At 38.8% G+C, this 23,372-nt stretch overlaps 1 protein-coding gene and 1 non-coding gene across 2 annotated transcripts in view; both read left to right on the forward strand.

The window, feature by feature from the left end:
* FOCAD (focadhesin) overlaps window positions 1–23,372 on the forward strand; it is a 339,599-nt gene that overhangs the window by 170,473 nt on the left and 145,754 nt on the right. The window lies entirely within an intron of this gene.
* LOC130026736 (U11 spliceosomal RNA) lies at window positions 1,222–1,353 on the forward strand. Its single transcript, XR_008792924.1, has one exon. It is a non-coding gene; the product is annotated as a U11 spliceosomal RNA (small nuclear RNA).

A 23,372-nucleotide genomic window follows, 5' to 3' on the forward strand; every position in this document is an offset into this window, starting at 1 on the left:
TTTATATTTTTCCATTTGATTTTTTTCATCATTTTTGGTCTCCAAGTATCCCCATTTATTTTAACTTTTAATATTCCAGTTGAGTTAATACAAAGTAATGACTTTAAGAAATACTATTTTTCTTTTTTCCAAATATGTTTTCTTCAGATGTAATTAAAATATGTTTAATTAAGGAGTTTTAAGTACATTTGCCGTTTTGTAGACATTAGTATAGTTTATTTTAAAACATTTTCATTCCCGGGGCCGGAGCAATAGCACAGTGGGTAGGGCGTTTGCCTTGCACGCAGCCAACCTAGGTTCAATTCCCAGCATCCCATATAGTCCCCTGAGCACCGCCAGGAGTAATTCCTGAGTCTGTGAACCAGGAGTAACTCCTGTGCATCACGGGGTGTGACCCAAAAAACGAAAAAACAAAAACAAAAAATCAAAAACAAACAAAAAAAGCATTTTCATTCCCTTCCCAGAAAACTATACGCTTTAGCTATCAACCTCTTGCCACCCTGAATCCTCACTGCACCCTTGCTCCAGTCCGTACCATTTTCTCAGTCATGGAAACATCTAGTCTGCATTCTGTCTTTAAGAATTTACCTGGTCTGGTCATCTCATATAAATAGAATCACATTTTACATTGTTTTGATAACCATCTTCTTTTACTTAACAGGCTTCCAATATTTACCAATGTTGTAGCTTCTGTCAGTATTTCTTTTTTGGCCAAATAGTATTCCTCCTCAAATATGGCTAACCTACATTTCATTTATTCATCATTTATTCTACATTTTTATTTGTTTTGGGCTACCCCCAGCTGTGCTCTCCTGACACTGTTCAGGAATGACATCTGCTGGGCTCAGGGACTGTATGGGGATGCTCGGGATTAAACCTGAATCACTGCAAGGTAAGGACCTTACCTGTTATAATATCTTTTTGGCCCCTTTGGGGCATTTTTTTCCCACTGTAGGATTATTACAAATATTGATGATGTTTTGATTAGTTTCTTGTATGTATTTTTTGATTTACCTCCTTTGAATTGTCCATGCCTTTTCACTTTCCTGGTTAGCTAAGTTACAGTTTGTTCCTTTAGAATGACTAAACAGTTCTTGTCTTACCTTCTAACTGAGAGGATACTGAGAAATCGCGAGCTTTCAAAAAACTAATATTTTACTAGAAACAGTTTTAAGCCATATCAAAAATCAGATTAAGATACTTAGTATAAAAAAGTGGTGGGGAGGAGGCTTCTACCATGAGTGGCACACATAGGCGGCTCACATGCGCTGTGTACAGAAACATCAAGAGATTTCAGAAGCATAATTTTTTTTGTCAGTAGGGCAGCTGGTGATTGTTGGTCTTGGTGCCCTCCCAACCCCCAAAAAGATTTTTTATGTTGTACCTTACTGCTTTGTCCACAGAACATTTTCTGTTTTATAAAATCAAATTAGCTTTTGACTAGAAAATTCTAGGGATGTTATAATAATAATAGGAGTTAAGCATCTACTGATTTACTGAATATTTTTAACATAGTAAGTGCTTTATACTGTGATCATTATATTTATTATCTCATTTATTACCAAAAATTCCATGTATTTGTAATAGGTTCTATTTTCTTCTGGGACACTGACAGAGATGCATAATTTCCTCATGTCATTAAGTTAAAATGTAGTAGAGTCATAACTTTCAAACTCATTTCTATCAGAATTCAATTATGTCTAAGTCCTTATTTATTTAGTTAGTTTATTAAAATGTTTTGGTTTTTGGCCACGCCCAGCAATGCTCAGGGCTTACTCCTTGCTCTGCACTCAGGAATGACTCCTTGGGGGGGTGTGTGTTGGAGGGGAGGCTAAGAGGACCATATATAGATGCCAGAACCAAACTCCATGTAGCCATTGGCAAGGCAAGTGCCCTACCCACTGTGCTTTTGCTCAGCCTTTGGCTATGTTTTTCGTTCATTTTTTGTTTGTTTGTTTGTTTTGCATTTTCCGACACACCTGCTATGCTCAGGGGTTACTCCTAGCTCTGCATTCAGAAATTACTCTTGGCCTTGTTTTGGACACCATATGGAATGCTGACGATCAAACCCGGCTCCAGACCCGCTGTATTATTGCTCTGGCCTCCTGTTTATTTAGTTTTTGGGTTTTGGTTTCACCCTGCTGTGCTCAGGGCTTTCTCCTGGCTCTCTGCTCACGGATCATTCCTGGCAGTTTGCAAGGTTTTATAGTGGTGCCAAGAACTGAACCTGGGTCAGCTGCATGCAAGACAAGCCCCTTATACTCTGTACTTTCAGGCACATGTCATTCTTTCTAGTAACATATCTTTATTGAAATAAATGTACATACTACGAGCATTTGTGCTGGCATGTTTGTATTCATTTGGCCACATCATAAATATAATATTGGAGAAATCTACTTGTGAGAATATTTTAGCTCTTGTATTTCTTCATTTCCTTAGTGGTTGACTAGTGCATAACATTTTACACATCTAAGCTTTGCATAAATATCCTAATGAAATATTGTTTGGGAAAAATAATTTTTAGTCTTTTTTCTGAATATATTATTTGTCAGATTACATATTTCAAAGATGTGTTGAAATTTTTTCCCATATTAAAAGCTACATAAGATCTCATTTTTATAAGATTATATTTATGTTGGATAATTCGTCGATTGCCGAGCAGGCCCCAGTAACGTCTCTTTCATCCTAACCCTGAGATTATATTCATGGCTCTTTAGGAGAGTGAGACCCATCATTGTTACTGGTATTTGGCATATTTGGTACGCCACGGGGAGTTTGCCAGACTCTGCCCTGTGGGCAGGCTATCAAGTTTGTCCAAAGTAGGAATGAGATGATAAGATGTCATAAAAGATGTCCTGATAAGATGTTGCGCGGCCGCATTTGCGGCCGCGCGGTTCCGGGAGATCTCAGCCCCAGAACCCGCGTGACTTTGTCCCTCTGCCAGTACCTTCAGGTGTGCGGAGAGTGGTCTCAGCATGGTGGTGGCTGGTCCTGGAGGTCTTCGGCTGCCGGAGCCCTGGTTGGGGCGGGGAGGAAAGCTCAACCCGCTCCCCTCCAATGGGCCCCGGCGAGGAACAGCCAGGCGCGGTGGCAGACTGCACTGTTCTCGTCCGGGAGCTGGATTTTATAGTCTCTGAGTCTTGGCCATTGATGGGATTAACGGCGCCAGGGGGCCAGGTGGTGGGTGTGACCCCCGCCTACTGGAATTTGGAGGATCTGGGTGGAGGATGCTCGACTCCAATCCGAGTAGGCTGGGAGATCTCGGCCCCGGAACCCGCGTGGATTTGTCCCTCTGCCAATACCTTCAGGTGTGCGGAGAGTGGTCTCAGCATGGTGGTGGCTGGTCCTGGAGGTCTTCGGCTGCCGGAGCCCTGGTCGGGGCGGGGAGGAAAGCTGCTGAGACCACTCTCCACACACCTGAAGGTACTGGCAAAGGGACAAATCCACGCGGGTTCCGGGGCCGAGATCTCCCAGCCTACTCGGATTGGAGTCGAGCATCCTCCACCCAGATCCTCCAAATTCCAGTAGGCGGGGGTCACACCCACCACCTGGCCCCCTGGCGCTGAGTAATCCCATCAAGGCCAAGCGCATGTTGGATAATGATCCAAAAAATCCCTTATCAACTACTTATAAAACTATTGTCACTGTTCCAGATTTCTTCCTACTTTTACTTTTTGTATATGTTTTATGTGCCAGTGGCGCAATCGGTTAGTGTGCGGTACTTATGTGTATATATTTTATAATTTTTTTTTCTTTTTGGGTCACACCCGGCGATGCACACGGGTTATTCCTGGCTCATTCACTCAGGAATGACTCCTGACAATGCCATATGGGATGCTGGGAATGGAACCCAGGTCAACCACATGCCAGGCAAACGCCGTACCTGCTGTGCTATCACTTCAGCCTCTATGTTTTATAATTTTCATCTTTTCTATTTACCTTTGACTAGGAAGATTTTTAGTATTAACAACTTTCAATTGATTATTCGATGCTATCAAATAATGCTTTTAATTTTTCTCTAAAATAGTCTAAGACGTTATTACATAATTTTATTTTAGGTTATTTTCTTTAAATATTTTAGAATTTAAGAATATTTTTAGGGGGTATGATGCTGCCAGCAGGTCATTTTGTACCTGTGAGGTGAGTGCATCAGCAGTCTGATGGTACCGTCAGGCTTTCAGATGCCCCAAAATTGCTGCTGTGCCTTTGGTCAGACCCCAAAAACTTTGGGCAAAGTTTAGCAAGAAAGTAAACCACCAAAAGTTAGGTATGTGGGAGACACACCCACAAACCACCTCTGGCTCAGCTATATAATTGGAGGCATGGCCTCTCTGGTTCCTGATCAAACTGCTTAATGGCCATGATCCCAGAGACTCAGAAACGAATCTTGGAACCCAAAGGCTTTTGGCAGAAATGTGTCCTGATCCTGCAGTAGGTTACTGGCTCTGGACCAATCCAGGTGGGAAAAGGTTTCATGCCTTGGCCTGTTCCCCTTGGCAGCCCGATGACCACCATCCTCCTGAGGCTACTGGACAGTCAGTTTTGGGCCTGCAGTGACGAGACATGCAGAGCCTCACAAGATGGGGGTGGAACCAGCCCTTTCCTCCCCATCCCAGCAAGACACCGAGTCGCTGACTACATTAGGCCTCTCTGGCTCCTGATCAAGTTAATTAATGGCCATGATCCCAGAGACTCAGAAACAAATCTCGAAACCCAGCAGCTTTTGGTAGAAATGCATCTGGACCTCCTACAAGGTGGCCGCCACCTCAGAGTTTCTTGGAAAACCAGGAGTTGGGGCCACATAGCGCAGATCTACTGGCTCTGTACTATGTATCATACTTAGCAGGGCTCAGGGAAATGTATATGATACCAGGGATCAACCACATGCAAGGTCACACCTGGCGATGCTCAGTGGTTACTTGTGGCTCTGCACTCAGGAATTACTCCTGGCGGAGGGACATGTGGGATGCTGGAGATTAAACTCAGGTCAGCTACATTCAAGGCAGACAACCTACCTGCTATAATATTGCTCTGGCCCCAACGGTGTTATTTTTTTGAAACATATTTCTTAAGTTCAAACTTTAAAATAACATAATCATTTATAAAATGACATAAAAAGGAATAAAGTAGTGTTTTCTTGTGAAAAAAACAAAACAAAAAAACAAAAAAATAATATTTTTATAATCATATTACTTAGTTGACTTGTTTACAGTTTTCTGTTTAAATATGAGAGAGATTAAATATAGCAATTTCTATCTAAATTTCTAGCAGTATTAGTAAGAGCAGTTACCACTTAATTGAGTCCAGTAAGCATTTAATTTTGTTATTATCTTTTTTATTTGTTTTGGGGCCACACCCAGTGATGCTCAGGGATTACTCCTGGCTCTTCACTCAGAAATCACTCCTGGAAATGCTCAGGGTACCATATTGGATGCCAGGGATCTAACTCAGGTCAGCCATATGCAAGGCAAGAGCTTACCCACTATCAGTCTGGCCCCTGGTATGATATTTGTGCTTGTTAACAAGATCAGAATCCTTTCAAGGATCTTTGTTCAAGATTTCAAATCATCCACAAAGAAAGGAAATGTCTAACTAGGATTTTTTTCCTTACAGTGGAATTGCCCAGATAAGTTTAGCTTTAGGGTTTTGGAGAACCATTAACAGAAACGAGGAGGTATTGATTAATACATTTTATACTTTTATGTCCAACTTGTAAAAAGTTCAATATATTTTTGATTGACTTTGTTTGACAAAATTACCATTCCATTGTTTTGCCTTATGGACTTGTGGGTTATAAGTGATAAAATAACAGATTTGTATGAACACAGTTTACCTTATAACTTTATTAAATCTTTTTCCTGTTCTAGGTAGGTGTTTTAATTAAAATATTGGCATCCTTTGAGATATATCTGTCAAATTCTTATTTATAAATTCTCTGAGGAATAGAGGTTGGAAGGAGGGCAAGGGCAAAAGAGATGGTTCAACTTTCCCTCAGACCTTGTCTATTGCAGCCACAGTCATTAGGTCAAGAATTCTCTGGGCAGGACACAAAAGTGCTAACCTTAAAATAAAATTATAGAAGACTCAAACCAGACTGTGCATGATCTGATCATAAAGAATTGTGAGACAGTCATTTTGACCTTCCAGGAGCTTACAGTCTAAAAGGGCACATAAGTATATTCTATGTGCAGATGAAATTCAGTAACAATGCTCAGGAAAAAGGTGTTCTCAGTGGAATCCATCCCTGAACGTCCATAGCAAATTCAGCTGTCGGACAGAAAGGATGTTTGAGATTAGAAGAGAGATCTGACGTATCTTTGCTTTTTCTTATTTATGTGAACAGCTGTAGTGAGATACAACTCACAAGCTATCCAGCTAGGTACAGTATGCTTTTCTGTGGCTTTTGATATGGAAAGAACCATCACCAAATCAGTTTTATATTTTTAACCTCTCTCCCTCAAGAATGCCCATCCTGTCCCTTTACCATCAAGCCCTGGAAACCATTAAATTATTTTCTGTCTATATAGATTTGCCTATACTAGATATTTTTATATAAATCGAATCATGTAATATGTGGCCTTTAGTACTCTGAGTAGTAGACCACATCCAGTGGTGTTCAGAGGCTACTCGTGGCTCTGTGTCCAGTACCACTTTTGTTGATGCTCAGAGGACCATATACAGTGCTGGGGATCGAACTGAATTGGCTGCATGCAAGGTGAGCATGTGGCTTTTAGTGACTAACTCTTCAATATTTTCAAGGTTCAACTGTGTTGGCACATGTGTCAATAATGATTCTTTTTTTTATTTATTTTTTTTTTTTGCTTTTTGGGTCACAGCTGGCGATGCACAGGGATTACTCCTGGCTTTGCACTCAGGAATTACCCCTGGCTGTGCTCAGGGGACCATACAGGATGCTGGAAATTGAACTCGGGTCGGCTCTGTGCAATGCTCTACCCACTGTGCTATCACTCTAGCCCAAAAATTCATTTTTTATGGCTAAATAATAATGGAGTTTTTGTGGTGAGACTACATTCTATATATTCACTTATCAGTTACTGTACATTTGATTTGTCTCTGCTATTTGCCTGTGATGAAATGCATTATAAACATATATCCATTATGAACATGGATATATAAGTTCTTGAGTAACTGATCTTAAGTTTCATTTGGGGGATAGATTAACAGTGGAATTGCTGGATTATGTAATAACTATTTAATGATTTAATAGACAGCCAAACAATTTCCCAAAGCAATTGAAACATTTTAAATTTCTACCAATAAGCATTTTTTCCTTTAATTATACATATACTCCTAGTTAGGCATAGCTGCAGAAGCATTATTAGCTTTTACCTTTATTCTCACCCAGTGCTAAAAATCTGCATGACAAAGTAATTTAAGATTTAAAATACAGGCATAGGGAGCTAGCTCAAAGAACTGGAGTCTTCTTTGTTTGTGGAAGCCCTAGGTTTGATCCCTGGCATTACTTGGTCCCTTGAGATCCAATCAGGGAGTAGCTCCCAAGCAGTGAACTGGGTTTCCTGCACGATAAAAAAAATATATATATATATAATAGCATATGATCTTCATGTAGGAGTGTTGTCAAGACAGAGGAGAGGAGGGTTGTCCTGGCCTATTATTTCTAACTTTCTCTGGGATCTTGTTATACCAACTAACTAACTCAACAATTAGTTCATCTTTTGCTTTTTCGTATATTGCAGTCTTATTTGAGTTGGTGTTATCTTTTTTTTTTGGGGGGGGGACTCACACCTGATGATGCTCAGGGGTTACTCCTGGCTCTACACTCAGGAATTACTCCTGGTGGTGCTCGGGGGACCATATTGGATGCTGGGAATCAAATCCAGGTCCATCACGTGTAAGGCAAATGCCCTGCCCGCTGTGCTATCACTCCAGCCCCTTGGTGTTACCTTTGACCATTAATCAATAACTATTCTGAATGCTTTAATGTCTTTCGTACCAAGAATGTCTGTCCTCATAGAAATCCTTATATAGATACTGTCACTGTCACTTCCCTCCCATTGTTCATCGATTTGTTCAAGTGGGCCCAGCACCGTCTCCATTGTGAGACTTGTTGTTACTGTGTTTAGCATATTGAATACATCACGGGTAGCTTGCCAGGCTTTGCTGTGTGGGCGAGATACTCTCGGGAGCTTGCCGGCGTCTCCATGAGGGGTGGAATTGAACTCAGGTCTGTCGGGTTGGCCGTGCAAGGCAAACACCCTAACGTTGTGCTATCACTCCATCCGTCGCTACCCAGACTTTTGGCTAAGATCAAGTGTAGTATCTGTTCTTATCAGTTTAATATAAATAAAAGTTGGAAATTTATTAACTATTTTGTTTGATTCTCATACAATTAATATTATTAGTTAAGTCTAATAATTAAAAATAAGGACAGAGGGTAGTGCCTGTCTTATATATATGATACCTGGAGTTATACGCAAATAAAAAGTGATAATAAAATTAAAATGTAGACATTTATTCTCTCTTGATAAGACAGAGTAACATCTGCTCCACTTTTCTGCATGGCATTGACCATTCGATGCTAAATGCAATTAACTAGTCTTTTAGAGAATGTGTACTCTAATTCATTGCAGTAGCCTTGATTTATAGATTTCCACTATCTGCCTATCTCTCTGATAGTCCTTACATGCCCCTGAATTTTATGTTGTTAACAGTTTCATGTTAGCCATTTCATTTGTCTTTGTAACAGCTATCCCTTTATCTTCCCAAACCACACTTCAAAGAAAAGATGTTATATGAGTATAGCTAGAAAGCAGATTTTTAAAAAAAGTCAACATTGTTGGTTACCAGGAATTTTATGCACCAACAGAATCACGAAAATGTGAAATACTGACTATACCAGATCCTAAAGAAGGTATGCATTATTATTTATTTATTGCTTTATTACATTATTGGGAGAAAGCAATAAAATGGTACAACCAGGGCCAGAGAGGTAGTAGAGAGGTTAAGATACTTGCCTTATCCATGGTAGATACCGGTTTGATTCCCAGCACCAAATATGGCTCCCTGAGCACTACCAGGATGGATCCGGAAACACATTCATTGCTAGTAGTAAACCATGAGAAAACCTGGGTGTGGTCCAACGCCCACCCCCAGCCAAAAAACGTAAAATAAAATAAAAAATTTAAATGACATAGCCACTGGGAGAAAGTGCTTAACAGTGTTGTAGAAAGATGTAAACATAAACCTACCTTGTGATCCTTGCTTCCACTTCTAGATATTTACCCAAATAAATACGTGTGTAAGGATGTTTATTTCCATTCTATCAGTGATGGGCTGTTTGGAAAAAATCCAGCTGGTCATTAAGTAAACAAGTAGTCTTACATTTGTACAGAGGCATGCCATTTAGCATTAGAAAGGAACCAGCAGATCACTGCTACTTGTGACAACATGGATGACCCCAAAACAACATGTTCAGTGAAAGAAGCCTGTTACAAAATGTTTACATATTTCACTCTTAAGTGAAATTCATGAATAGGCAAAGTTAAAATATGGGATAGAAATCAGAAAGTGGTGAATGTGGAGTTGAGAGGAGAAGATAGATTGGAAGGGGTTGTGTGAATTTTTTGACTGTGGTTTATATCAGCAATGTCTAATATAGTAGCTGCTAGCCACATGTGGCTTGTATATACTTGAATTATAGCTTATACAAATTAATGTCAAGTAAATGTAAAATATACTAGAGATCTAAGCCTTACTGTGAAAAATGTGAAATATCTCATTGCTAGTATTTTGAAACCAGTTGCATATTGAAACAATAATATTCTGGATATATTGGGTTAACTAAAATGCATTCAAATTAATTTCATCTGCTTCTATTTTCTTTTCATTTTTTTAATGTGGTTACTTAAAAATTTTAAATTGCATGTGTGGCCCACATTTTATTTCCATGGTCTGTATCTTGATTGGGTGGTGGTTATACCAATGTGTTCATTTGTCAGAATTGATTGAACTTTACAATTAAGAGCACTACTTTTGGTAGTATGTTTTTCTACTTTAATGAAAAAAAAAGATAAAAGCTACATTTTTTTCATGCTTGTTAAAGTATTTAGCATCCATTATATCCTCTATTGAATGTCACAGTAACCTAGCAATGTAACTGTTATTTGATGATGAATCTAGGAAATCTAACATATCAAAATTGACATAGAATACGTGGTAACAAAAATTTGAGTGCTCTTTGCTTTAACTTTGGTTTGAAAATGCTCTTTGTTTTGAAAAATTTAGTGCTTTCCCCCACTCCTTTATGTTGTTTTATCATTTGTGCTAAAAATGCGAGCGTGTTTTGGGGACAGCTTAAGTTTTATTCCTTTAGCTATGAATTCCTTAACTTGTTCAATGAAGACAGTGAATGAATCCTGTAATGATAATCCTGTAATGCACAGGAATCCAATGCCACTGCTAATGATATTTCAAGAAACAGTAGGACTTTCAATCTAAATAACTTGAGAAAGTTTAGAGGAGAAGCAGTTTACGGAGTGTGCAGAAATGAAAATCAGTAAGTTCTCGTGAGAAAGAAGTCTGGTTCACTTTTGGCATCTCCCCCCCTCCATTGTCTAGAGATGGGAACGTGAGGCAGTGTTGTTCCTCTATTTTCCTAATCAGCTGTGTGTGTGAGTCTGTTGTAGCAAAAATTAATAGGCATTGCAGAGTCATGAAGAAAAGCTCTTTCATCTTGCGCAGCTCCAAGAGAGTGCTATATTTTCAAAGCAGAGCATTGTACGATTGAGCAATAGATAAGGAGGGGAGGGGCCTTTCCTGGGGATACTTGACCGCTGGAAGAGTTCACTCCAGGCCATTTGTCACAGCAGTGATTTTCCCGGAAATACTCTATGCCAAGGTTATGTTTTGGCTATTCTATCCTCTTTTTTTGATTTATTTTCTGAAATCACAGGGGAAGGTAGTTGTCCTGACCCTCTCCCATCATCCCAATCCTTTGTCAAGCTGCTCCCTCAGCACCATGGGGTGGGGAAGGTTTTCAATGAGACTCAGCAGGTTTGCAAGGTTTTAGGGAGTGAGTGTGGAATTAAAATGGCCAATAGAAATCCTGTATTTTGTTTAAGCATTTTTCAGCATAATAAATATAATTTAATATGGAAATGTGTTCCATTGTTCCCGGCAGGTTTTCTCAACTGTGTACAGTAAGGATTCTGTCGCCTACTGTGGGTTCAGTATTTATTACACTTTGGAACCTCTTTTGTTGTTGTTCTGTTTTGTTTGTAGGGACACTTAAAGGTGGATTGCCTGTTCAGCCTTGCAGAGAAGTTGATTAAGTTTAATTTGCTATGCATTAGAGAAGGAATTTGCTGGTCTTTTTGAACTGAGCTCTACGTTATTTTAGTTGAGACTTTTTTTTTTAATGCCTTCAGTTCTTCCTGAGCATAAAAACGCTTTTTGTACATTTGTTGAATCTATTTCCATGCTGAGCTTTTTATATACTGCACAATGAATCTTTGCAGTTGAAAGTTGTAGTTTGGCCTTATTTTTAACTTTAAAAGGACAGCAGGAACTTGCCTTTTGTTAAACATTTGTGGATATTAAAGCGCTTACTTTATCACCTATAGTATATTTTTAATAAGGTTTTATATTTTTGAAATAAAAATTTAACCGACTGTGGTATGTTCATATAATGGAATACTATTCAGCACACATAAGACATGTATGAAATAAATATGTGTGAAAATAAAAATACAGGCTTTTTTCCCACTTTAAATAGAAAAGAATTTCACTTCCCAGTATCCATGAATTGTTTGGTTTTAAGAAAAATTTTGGAAAAGATGAAAACATGAATACAATATCAAAACTTAAATAGGAAATTTTAAATTTGAGATCTTTCTTGGTATTTTACCACTTCCTGTTGTTGCTTTTATCCTTCAATCTCCTTTCCTCTGCAACCTGTCTTTTTACTCTTCCTGGATTTGCTCTGATCTTTTAATATACTTTGAAAAAAGTTCAATCTAAACTTTTGAAGTTACAGCATTTAGGAGATCTTCCTGTCCCTCGCACATTATTTTAATCCAGTTTTAAGTTAAAAAAAATCTTTATGCAGCATTTTTTTCCTTAAATTGGAAGCCTTGTCTCTGAGGATTATTAACTGATGTGAGTAGTCTGTGACCGAACAGAACACTGTTCGGGGTATCCAGCCGTGAGTTTCCGGCTCTCAGTCACAAACCCAGGGCATTCTTTAAAAGATCAAACGGGTAAGACACTGGGAGGGTTTTAATGATGCCAGTTAACATCTGAGGAGCTGGGCTCAGTGGTTGCAAATTGTGCTCATCTGAATAAATGCTACTGAACTGGAAATAATGACATGACTAAAATGATGCTAATTGTGGGCCATTCTGCGATTCCAGTGAATAAAATATATTGGTTTAAGCCTATACAAGGGGTGGGTTTTTCTTTGGGGGGTAAATAGGAACATGGGGTATAGAGAGGGAATCATTGAAGGAGGGTAGGTAGTAAAGGAAATTAATGTTTAAAAGCCTTTATGAATTTTTGAGATCTGATTGAAAGAATATCTTGGTACCATCCAAAAAGTGAATCGATGTACTTTTCAAAGATTTTATTTGCTGTGTATCTTGAAATGTATCACAAATGACTATCAGGAATGATTTTGCTATCTGTAGTGCTTAAATTCTTATTCATGCTATATAAATGTAATGGATAAAAGCAGATGTTTCTCAAAAAAGATAAAAAGAACAGAAGTTTCTCACCATCCCCTTGCCTAGGCTAAAATATCAGACAGATTTTCCTAGAAAAAAGGAATATTTTCAGATTAGACTCACCTTGGGTAAAATCATATGTTAGTGAAATGCTTAGGAAATATTTAAAATTGTTTTCGCATAGGTATAGAATTATAGTGCCTCTTATGCTTAAAAATATTGTATAAGTTTTAAAGAAAATATTAAATATATTTATTTAAAGATTATGTAGTTTTAAGTTTTCAAGGCTTCCTACTTGACAAGAAAAGAATTTGAGTCTAAGTTCTACAGTTTGTCTGATATCGTTTTAGTCTTTTTTCATGACTTGAATATTTTTCATTTATTGTGTCATTTACGTGACTTCATACCACGTAGGCTTGTTTGGTACTAAGCTTTGTTGTTGAAAAAACTTCCATTTAGTTCCTTGTTATAGCATGGTAAAACATATTGCCTTAGGTTCTAATTCAGCAAATAATTTGAGAGTACCAGTCTTTTAACTTTAGAACTAAGGCGTTGCCTCCATTTAGGTAAGTGGTTATTTGAGCATTTACTTGCTGGGAGGAACCATAGAATATCATGAGACTTGTTTCATTGTGTCACACTGATAACCTCCACTGGAGTGCATTTCCTTCTCTTTCACTGGTTACACTTACTACTCTCTCCAAATTGTATACCTCATAGAAAAAAATACTACTAGAAATGGTTGTTAGCGTATATGGTAGAGTCTTCAAAAGTTTGAGACTTGCTTGGACTCTGAATCAGACTTGCTTGATGAAACCTAGATTCTCTCCTATTTAATACATTTCCATTGTATCTATTTTTATCATTATCTTTTTTGGTTTTTAGGCCACATATGATGGTGCTCAGGGCTTACTCCTGACTTTGCGCTCAGGGATTACTTCTGATGGTCTTGGGGAACCACATGTGATGCCAGGGATCGAGCCTGGGTCTGCTGCATGCAAGCAAACATCCTATCTGCTGTACTGTCTCCAGATCTCCATCCCCCTCGTGTCCATAATATGCAGAAAAATACAGGACCACTGCCAATAGCAGCTGTCTGTAAAGTGGTTTGTTTGCAAATTCATCCATGTGATGTGGGCCAGGGATATGGCACAGTGGTAGAGAACTTGCCTTGCTTGCTAAGACCTGGGTTTGAACCCCAGTACCCACATCCTCCCCTATCCCCTGCACCACCTCCCCCCATATACACAAAGTCCATGAGGTATAAGAAGAAAATACTAGATATTTCTAACTTTTTCTTTAAAAAAAAAAAAGAGAAATTAAGCTTTAACTATATGGATTAATGGATTCTTTGTTTTTATTTTGTTTTGGGGTCACACCCATCGGTACTCAAGACTTACTCCTGGCTCTGAGCTCAGGGATCACTACTGGGTCTTGGGGGACCATAGGGATTCTGGGGATCAAACCCAGGTTGGATGTGTGCAGGGCAGACACCCCACCCACTGCATTGTCTCTTCAGCCTCCTGGATTAGTGGACTCTACCTGCACTTCATCAGATGATCATGTGTCATCTAGTAGCTAGGAAGAATAGTACTTCCATGGTGAAGGCTAATTGTAGCATCACCTCTTCTCTGTTAGAGCATGGTAATTTTCAGTAATCTTGTAGTAAAAAGAGGGCAATGTGGGAAGAAGAGGTCTCAGGTCTCTTCTGCATTCAAGTAGATGCTTCTGGGTCACCTTCTGGGATTCTAGGCTGAAGTGTGGCTTTCCCAATCATTGAATTTGGATGTTTTTCTTCACAGCTGATCTTATCTCTTTTAGATATCTGTGACTACACTATTTCAAAAAAAGGTGAAACTCAGAAGTCCCTGCAGAGAAATGTGAGCTGAGAAAGTACTCCTTACTTGCCTTAAAAGTTAAGCTGGGGCTGGAGCGATAGCAAAGCAGTTAGGGCGTTTGCCTTGCACGTGGCCGACCTGGGTTTGATTCCCAGCATTCCATATGGTCCCCTGAGCACCTCCAGGAGTAATTCCTGAGTGCAGAGCCAGGAGTAACCCCTGTGCATTGCCAGGTGAGACCCAAAAAGCCTCCCCCCCCCACCAAAAAAAAAGTTAAGCTACATAGAAAGGAAACCCTTTCATTTTGCATTATTTTTCATCTTTAAAACTTAAACTGGAACTCCTTATTTTGTTAAATGAAATTTGTTAGCTCCAGCCCCAGACTTTAACAGCCAAAATTCCACTAACAGAGTGAGGGAGAAGTAAGAGCTCTTAAAATCCCCCTTTTTCCTTCAATTGGCTTGGGAGCATTCTCCAGACAATATATATGGTTGCTCTAGTAAAGACAATAGAAACTGTTGGTGTTGAATTGGTGCTCACCAGATTCCAGAAAAGGTGCTGATGAGAGGAGGAAGTAGAGAGATGACCTTGGAATTCACTGAAAATGCTAAGGGCTGAAAATAGTGGTCAGATGTATATGGTTCATTTATGGAAAATTACCCAAATTAAAGAATCAGAAACACAGTCTAACCTTAAGACTAAAGTTAAGAGCAGATCTTTATTTAGTGCTTACCCTTTGGAAAGTACAGTCCAAGTCTTTTACAGGCTTCTTTATGGTAACCAAGTAAGGTCGATGTAATGCTATGATGATAAACGCTCTGTGTCAACTTTACTAGCTTAAAAGATGCCCAAATAACCTCACGGAACGTGTCTGTGAGGATGTTTCTGAGCAAGGTTAGAATTTGGATCAGTAGAGCAAGAAAGAGTTCTATTCACAGATGGGTGAAAGAAGGGTGAATTCTTTTCTTCAGTGGAGACACCTTCTCCTTCCCTTGAGCTCTGGAATTCCTCGATCTTGGTTCTTCTGCCTCTGTATCTTCCACCAGGAGCCTCCTGGACCTGCACTGAAATAGTAGTTTTCATTGTTTTCAGATATGCAGATTGTAGAACTTCCAAGCCTCTATAGCTGCCGAATCAGTTCTGTAATAAATTATTTCACCTATAAATAAATCTATCTTATATCTGTTTCTCTGGAGAGTCCTGACTAATACAAATACGATCTTCCATTTTGCAAAAGAGGAAATCTAAGGTTATAGTGTCAATTAATGGCACCAACAAAATTAGAACCTACAGTTCCCTGATACCAAAATATCTGTTACCATGGTGTCAAGTAGAATCACATTAAACCTAAACTCTGTGTTTTTGTATAAAGCTTTATTGAGATAAAATTTGCATGTATGCAATTTATACATGTACTGAATATAGACTGATGGCTGTGATATATTCACAGAGTTGTGCAACTCACACAACTAAATGTAGACTATTTCTTCACTCCAAAAAGAAACTTCATCCTCCTAAAGAGTTATTTGACTATATTTCTATCCATCCCCTGCCTCCAACCATGTCTACTCATAATCAATCATTTTTCTGTCTCTGTAGATTTGCGGGTTCTCCATTTCTTATTGAGGCAGTCATACAATCTGTGATACTTTGTAACATGCTCCTTTCACATCATGTTTTTACAATTTCTCTATGTTGTGGTGTATTAAATCTAAACTCATAAGATTCCACTGTTTTTTTTTTCTTTCAGACTCTAGGAAGAGCGTCAGTCCATCTTAAGGAACTTTTCAGCTTTCTGTAGTATTATTTTTCTGGCATGTGTTTATGAATTGTATAATTATGATCAGCCACTTAGTCAATGGTGTAGAAGCAGTTCTTAAATTTCTGGCTTATGCTTTGCAGGCAAGGAACAATAGTTATGCCTGGTAATAAGGGTACATGTGAGACTTTTGTTAAGTTTCCATATATATGGGAAGGCGATTAGCTCTATTTTGTAAAATAAGGACAGCTATAATAAACTTCCAGTTTCCCTACAAATGTTAATTTAGATGGGTGGGATAAAAAAATGTAAATGCTATCTTTTCCTACAGAATGACCTTTTCAACAAATGTCATTTAAGAAATATGTTAATTTTAATTGTCACTTGAAAATAAGGTTCTATGTAAGTCATACGAAAGTGAATCAAATAAATTAATTTTAGAAAAAATATGTTAATTTTAATTGTAACTTGAAAATAAGATTCTATGTAATCATACAAAAGCGGGAGAATCATATACATTAATTTTATTAAAAATAAATGAATGGGGGAAATTGGCGTAGGAAAGTGGGCACTGGTGAAGGGAATTGGTGTTGAAACAATGTTCAACAATTGTTGAATAACCAATCATGAATAACTTCGTAATTTCACAGTGACTAATAAAAATTTTTTTAAGTAAAAGCATTCCCTTAAAAACAAACAAACAAAAAAAAAACCAGAGTATATGATGAAAAGCTCCCCTTTTCTATTGTAATTGTTTTGTGATGCAATTCTATTGTAACTGTTTTTTCTTCTCCCAATATTACATGTGTACCAAGTCAGAATGATAACCCCCTTCTGACTTTCTGTTGATTTGAGTTCATCACTGTATCATCACACGTGGAACGTTGGTTTTCTGTTTTGCTTCATTTTTCATATGGTAAACAACACTGTGGTAAATGTTTTTTGTATTTAATCTTCATTGAGAGACTTTGGTTTTTTGTGGGAGTAGGCAGGTTTGTATTTCTGATACAAAAGGAGAATTAAGTTGGGCAATAGGAAGAAAGATGCCTTTCTATAGACATATCTTGTTATAATGAAATTGAACCAGAAACAGTGGTTTAATTTTAGGTTTTGATGAAAGGATAAAAGAGCACTTTCTTACTGGCAGATTCTCATGCTTCTTTAACTTAAAGCCATAGAAAGCTTTCCTCGCTAGCTAACATCCCTTCGAAACTCCAGAGCCCTATATTTTCTTGGTCTCTTACTTTGCTGACATTTCTTTTGGTGCCCTTTGTTCCCTTTTCTTTTTAATGTTCTTGCCCTGGCAGGTGAACTCTTTTGAAAAGCAGCAATTTATCTTCCTTCCCTGAGCAGTTGCAGGGTGCTTTGTTGAAAGGATCTTTTACAGTTGCTGCAGTACTGATGTTTTCGACAAAGTTATCCAGTTGCGTTATAGACTTCTGAGAATATTTTAAGAAGCTATTAGCATGTTACTTAACCTTATGTAGTTTTTATATGTTATTTTAATTCTTTTTTTTTGTTTTACTGAGGAAATATTGGTTTTAAGACTGTAAATGTTTATAGAAGTATGATGATACTGCAACACATCCACCACCAAAATGTCAGTTTTCTTCCACCATTGTCCTTCCTATCTTCCTACTCGCTTTGGTTACCTCAGTTTTGTTAGAATCTAAGGGTTTGTTTTCATTGGACAGTGTCTGTTCCCTTGCTTTGTTTCTTTACACATCATTTGTGAGTGTGATCATCCTGCATTTGTCTCTCCTTCTGACTCATTTCAGTTAGCATGACACCCCCTAGTTAATTCAGTAACGGGACACCTTTTAGTGAACATGACATCCTTATATTATAGCAGAATACAAGATTTTTGTTTTCTTTTTTGGTTTTGGGGCTACACCCAGTGGTGTTCAGTGGTTATTCCTGACTTGGTACTGCTCATAAATAATGCACTGCACTGTCCTTCCATTGTTCATCGATTTGCTTGAGTGGGCACCAGTAACATCTCCATTTTGAGACTTGTTACTGTTTTTGGCATATCGAATATGGGTAGCTTGCCAGGCTTTGCCTTGAGAACTGAATACTGTTGGTAGCTTGCTGAGCTCTTCGAGAGGGGCAGAGGAATCGAACCCAGGTTGGCCATGTGCAAGGCAAACACCCTACCTTCTATGCTATTGCTCAGGCCCCATAAATATTATATATAAATATATACATATATATGTGCATATATGTATATTTACTTCGTGGTTATATATTCTTCAGATGGATACTAGGAGTGGAATTACTGGGTCATATGAAAACTTGATTTCCATTTTTTTCAAACTTCCATAACTGCTTTCTCTAAGGGGCTGAATTAGATGAGTATGGAGGAAAAGGAGCATTCTCCATATTCTTGGTAGCACTTGTTTTTTTTTGCCTTTTTGTTATGGAATGTTCTCACTAGGGTAAGGTGGTGATAAGTCTTTGTTATTTTGATTCACCTCTCCCTCATAATCAGTGATACTGAGCCTTTTTTTTCTTCACTTGCTTGTGATCATCTGTATATCTTCTTTGGAGAAGTGTACTTTCAGCCCTTTCCGGCATTTTAGATAGGATTGTTTAGTGTTTGCTATTGTTGTTTTAATTTTTGCTTTTTTTTTTTTTTTTTTTTTTTTTTTTGCTTTTTGGGTCACACCCGGCGATGCACAGGGGTTACTCCTGGCTCTGCACTCAGGAATTACTCCTGGCAGTGCTCAGGGGACCATATGGGATGCTGGGAATCGAACTGAGGTAGGTCACGTGCAATGCAAATGCCCTACCCGCTGTGCTATCTCTCCAGACCCCAAATTTTTGAGTTCTTTAGCGTTTGCTTAGGAATGGTTTGGAGTTGCTTGTCTTTGAAGCATTATGGTCCTGGGCATTAACATGTGCAATCTATAGTAAACAATTCATTAAAGACAGTCTACAAAGTGAGTGAGTGTACGCAAATAGTGAAAAAGAGGAAAAAGACATGAAAAAGGCAATCCTGTTCACAATCGTGCCCCAGAAAATCAATTTCCTCATAATCAGCCTATCTAAGAAGGTAAAGGACCTCTACAAAGAAAACTACAAAACGCTACTCCATGAAGTAAAAGAGGACACGAGGAAATGGAAACATATCCCCTGCTCATGATAGGAAGAATTAACATTGTCAAAATGGGAATACTCCCCAAGGCACTACTCAGATTCAATGTGATCCCTATAAGGATACCCATGAAATTCTTCAAAGAAATGGATCAAGCACTCCTGAAATTCATTTGGAACAACAAATGCTCATGAATACCTAAAGCAGTTCTTGGGAAAAAGATGATGGGAGGGATCATCCTCCCCAACCTCAAACTCTACTATAAAGGGGTAACAATTAAAATAGCATGGTACCACAGACCAATGGAACAGGGTGGAATATCCCTACACACACCCCCAAATGTGTGAAAATCTAATCTTTGATAAGGGAGCAAGAAATGTGAAATGGAGCAAGGAAATCCTCTTTAACAAATAGTGCTGGCATAACTGGACAACCACATGCAAAAAAAATGGGCATAGACCTTGACTTAACACCATGCACAAAAGTCAGACCAAAATAGATTAAATACCTCAATATCAGACCAGAATCCATAAGGTACATTGAAGACAAGGTTGGTGAAAACCCTCCATCATATTGAGGCTAACAGTATCTTCAAAGATGACATGCCACTAACCAACCAAGTGGAAACAGATATAAACAAATGGGACTATATTAAACTAAGAAGCTTCTACACTGCAAAAGATACAGTTACAAAATACAAAGACAATCTACAGAATGGGAAAGCATATACACGCAATACCCATCAGATAAGGGGTTGGTATCAAGGATAAACAAAGCATTGGTTGAACTCCACAAGAAGAAAACATCCAACCCCATCAATAAACGGGGCAACAAAATGAACAGAAACTTTCTCAAAGAAGAAATCCTAATGGCAAAAAGGCACATGAGAAAATGCTCTACATCATTAATCATCAGGGAGATGCAGATCAAAACAACAATGAGATATCATCTCACACCACAGAGACTGACCCACATCCAAAAGAACAAAAGCAACCCGTGTTGGTGTGGATGTAACGAGAAAGGGACCCTCCTTCACTGCTGGTGGGAATGTCGACTGGTTCAGCCCTTCTGGAAAACAGTATGGACGATTCTCAAAAAATTAGAAATTGAGCTCCCATTTGACCCAGCAATACCACTCCTGGGAATATATCCCAGAGAGGCAAAAAAGTATAGTTGAAATGACATCTATACTTGTATGTTCATTGCTGCACTGTTCACAATAGCCAAAATTTGGTTAAAAAAAAAAAAACCCTAGTGCCCGAGAAAAGATGACTGGTTAAAGAAAATTTGTTACATCTACACAATAGAATACTATGCAGCTATTAGAAAAGATGAAGTCATAAAAATTGCATACAAGTGGTTCTACATGAAAAGTATCATGTTAAGTGAAATGAGTCAGTAAGAGAGGGACAGACATAGAAAGACTGCACTCATCTGGGGAATATAAAGTAACAGAATGGGAGATGAACACCAAAGAATAGTTCAGATAAGTACCAGGAGGTCTGCTCCATGGCTTGGAAGCTGGCAGCACCTGCTGGGGGAAAGGAAGCTCAGATAGAGAAGGAAACACCAACTAAAGAGTGTTTGGAAGATTCGCTGAGGATGCGAGATGTGTGCTGAAAGTAGACTATAGACCAAACACGATGGCCACTCAATATGCCTATTGCAAACCACAACATTCTAAAGGAAAGACAGAGCAAAAGGCAATACCCTGCCACAGAAGTGGGGCGAGGTGGGGGGCATGGGAGGGCTACTGCATTCATTGGTGGTGGAGAATGGGCACTGGTGAAGGGATGGATACTCGATCATTCGATAACTGAAACCCAAGCACGGAAGTTTGCAAGTCTACAACTGGCCCTGCATGTGGCATACTGGGCTTTGATCCCAGGTACCCGATATGGTCCCCCGATCCTGCCAGAAATGATCCCTGAGTACAGAGCTGAGAGAAAATCCTGAGCACTTCTGGGTGTGCCACGACCCCCTCTCCCCCCAAGATATTCTTTTTTTTTTTAATTTTTATTAGAGAGACACCATGAGGTACAGTTGTAGACTTACAATTTTTTGTGCTTAGGTTTCAATTGTACAATGATCAAATACCCATCCCTCCACCAGTGCCCATTTCCCACCACCACGGATCCCAGTATCCGTCCCACCCCATCCCCCCCATCCTGCCCTGCCTCTGTGGCAGGGCATTCCCTTTTGTTCTCTCTCTCCTTTTGGGTGTCATGGTTTGCAAAAGAGGCATTGAGTGGTAATCATGTTTGGCCTATAGTCTACTTTCAGCATGCTTCTCCCATCCTGGGAGGATCCTCCCAACACCCTATATTTGGTGCTCCCTTCTCTATCTGAGCTGCCTTTTCCCCTAGCATGTGCGGCTGGCCTCCAAGCCATGGAGTAAACCTCCTGGTACTTATCTGGGCTATATAATTATTTCTTAGGCCATTGCGCTCTCTGGTGTAAAACCTCCAGGACATAGAAAAAAGGATATTAAGAATACTGATTTGGGGTAATTTTTATGTCTTAGAATATATACACACTGTACACTGTCTTCCCTTTGTTCATCGATTTGCTCGAGTGGGTACCAGTCTCCATTTGAGACTTGTTGTTACTGTTTTTGGCATATTGAATACGCCACAGGGAGCTTGCCAGGCTCTGCCTTGTGGGCGGGATACTCTCAATAGCTTGTATGGCTCTCCAAGAGGGATGGGGGAATCAAACCCGGGTCAGTTACATGTAAGGCAGATGCTCTACCCACTGTGCTATCACTCCAGCCTTTAGAATATATATGAAGATGTATTTCTTCCATTTTTCAAAAAAAATGCTGCTGCTGATCAGATCCAGTACCTCACATATGTAGGTCAGCCTGCTGTGCCACTGAGCAACATCTTCATGAGGAAGCATGCACCCCTCTCTTATTTCTTCACAAACAAGTTCAAATTTTTTTGGTCTTAGTCTTTTATGTTTAGTTGTTAACACTATTTTCAGTATAGTTATTTGTTTCCATCTGACAGCTTTGATGACTCACTGGTGGCATTGAGTAGTTGTGACAGCCTGTATGCAACACAAAGTCTAACGTGGTAGCTTTTGCCTCATGACGAAAATGCCCAGCTCTTTTCTAGCTGGTACTGGACCTGTTGGTACTATTCAGTTGTTCAACAGCTTTTGTTTTGAGGGGAGTGTCTTTGATTAACAAGCACTGTGATGGTTGCTGCATATTTATGGTGGGAAACTTTCGTTGATACTTGTCCAAACTTTGTTTTGGGGAATTGTTTTTTCCCTTACCAAATACTGACTTTCTAACTCTGAGCAATGAAGTTTAAGTTCTGAAGAAGGTCTGCCAAGCATATTTTCTTTGATTTACTATCAAAACTATAGGTTTTGGTTTACTTAAATAGGAGCTTACTTTTTCCTTTGGGAAGGGGCCATGGATATGTGTCATCCTTGTTATTCGGGAGTGGTAGATAAATCTGTAGTAACCAAGAAGTTCTAAAGGTCTGTTTTTTACTGTTGTTATTCGTAAGAATTCATCAGTTCTATAATCTCCCAAATCTAGGGGTAGATTGTGGGTGGAGAGAGAGATAGAAGAGTAATTTTCATTGAGCATATAATTAGGTTAACTTGCAGGAATTGTCAACAGTTATTACTTAGAAATGTATTCATGTAATTCTATCTTTGTAAAGTGGACTAAAATTCAATAGGTATTCCTAAAAGCTTTATCGTTATAGTTTCAAATTGCTCTCTAAAGTGTTTTTAGAATCTCTGAAGTGACTGCTTAATTCATCAATTATTTTTGATATACACAGCATGTTGACTTTTCAATATGAAATGGCACTAAACTGTGTTTCTTAATCTCTTTTTACAGTGCACTCATAGTAGTTTCTTTTTACAGTGCACTCATAGTAGTTTCTTTTAGCCCTTTAAAAATTTAGAAGGGGAAAAAACAATTTAGATGGGGAGATAGTACAGCAGATAGGGCA

The sequence above is a fragment of the Sorex fumeus genome, unplaced genomic scaffold (genome assembly GCF_029834395.1).
Source record: "Sorex fumeus unplaced genomic scaffold, SorFum_2.1 ptg000034l, whole genome shotgun sequence".
Taxonomy (NCBI): Eukaryota; Metazoa; Chordata; class Mammalia; order Eulipotyphla; family Soricidae; genus Sorex; species Sorex fumeus.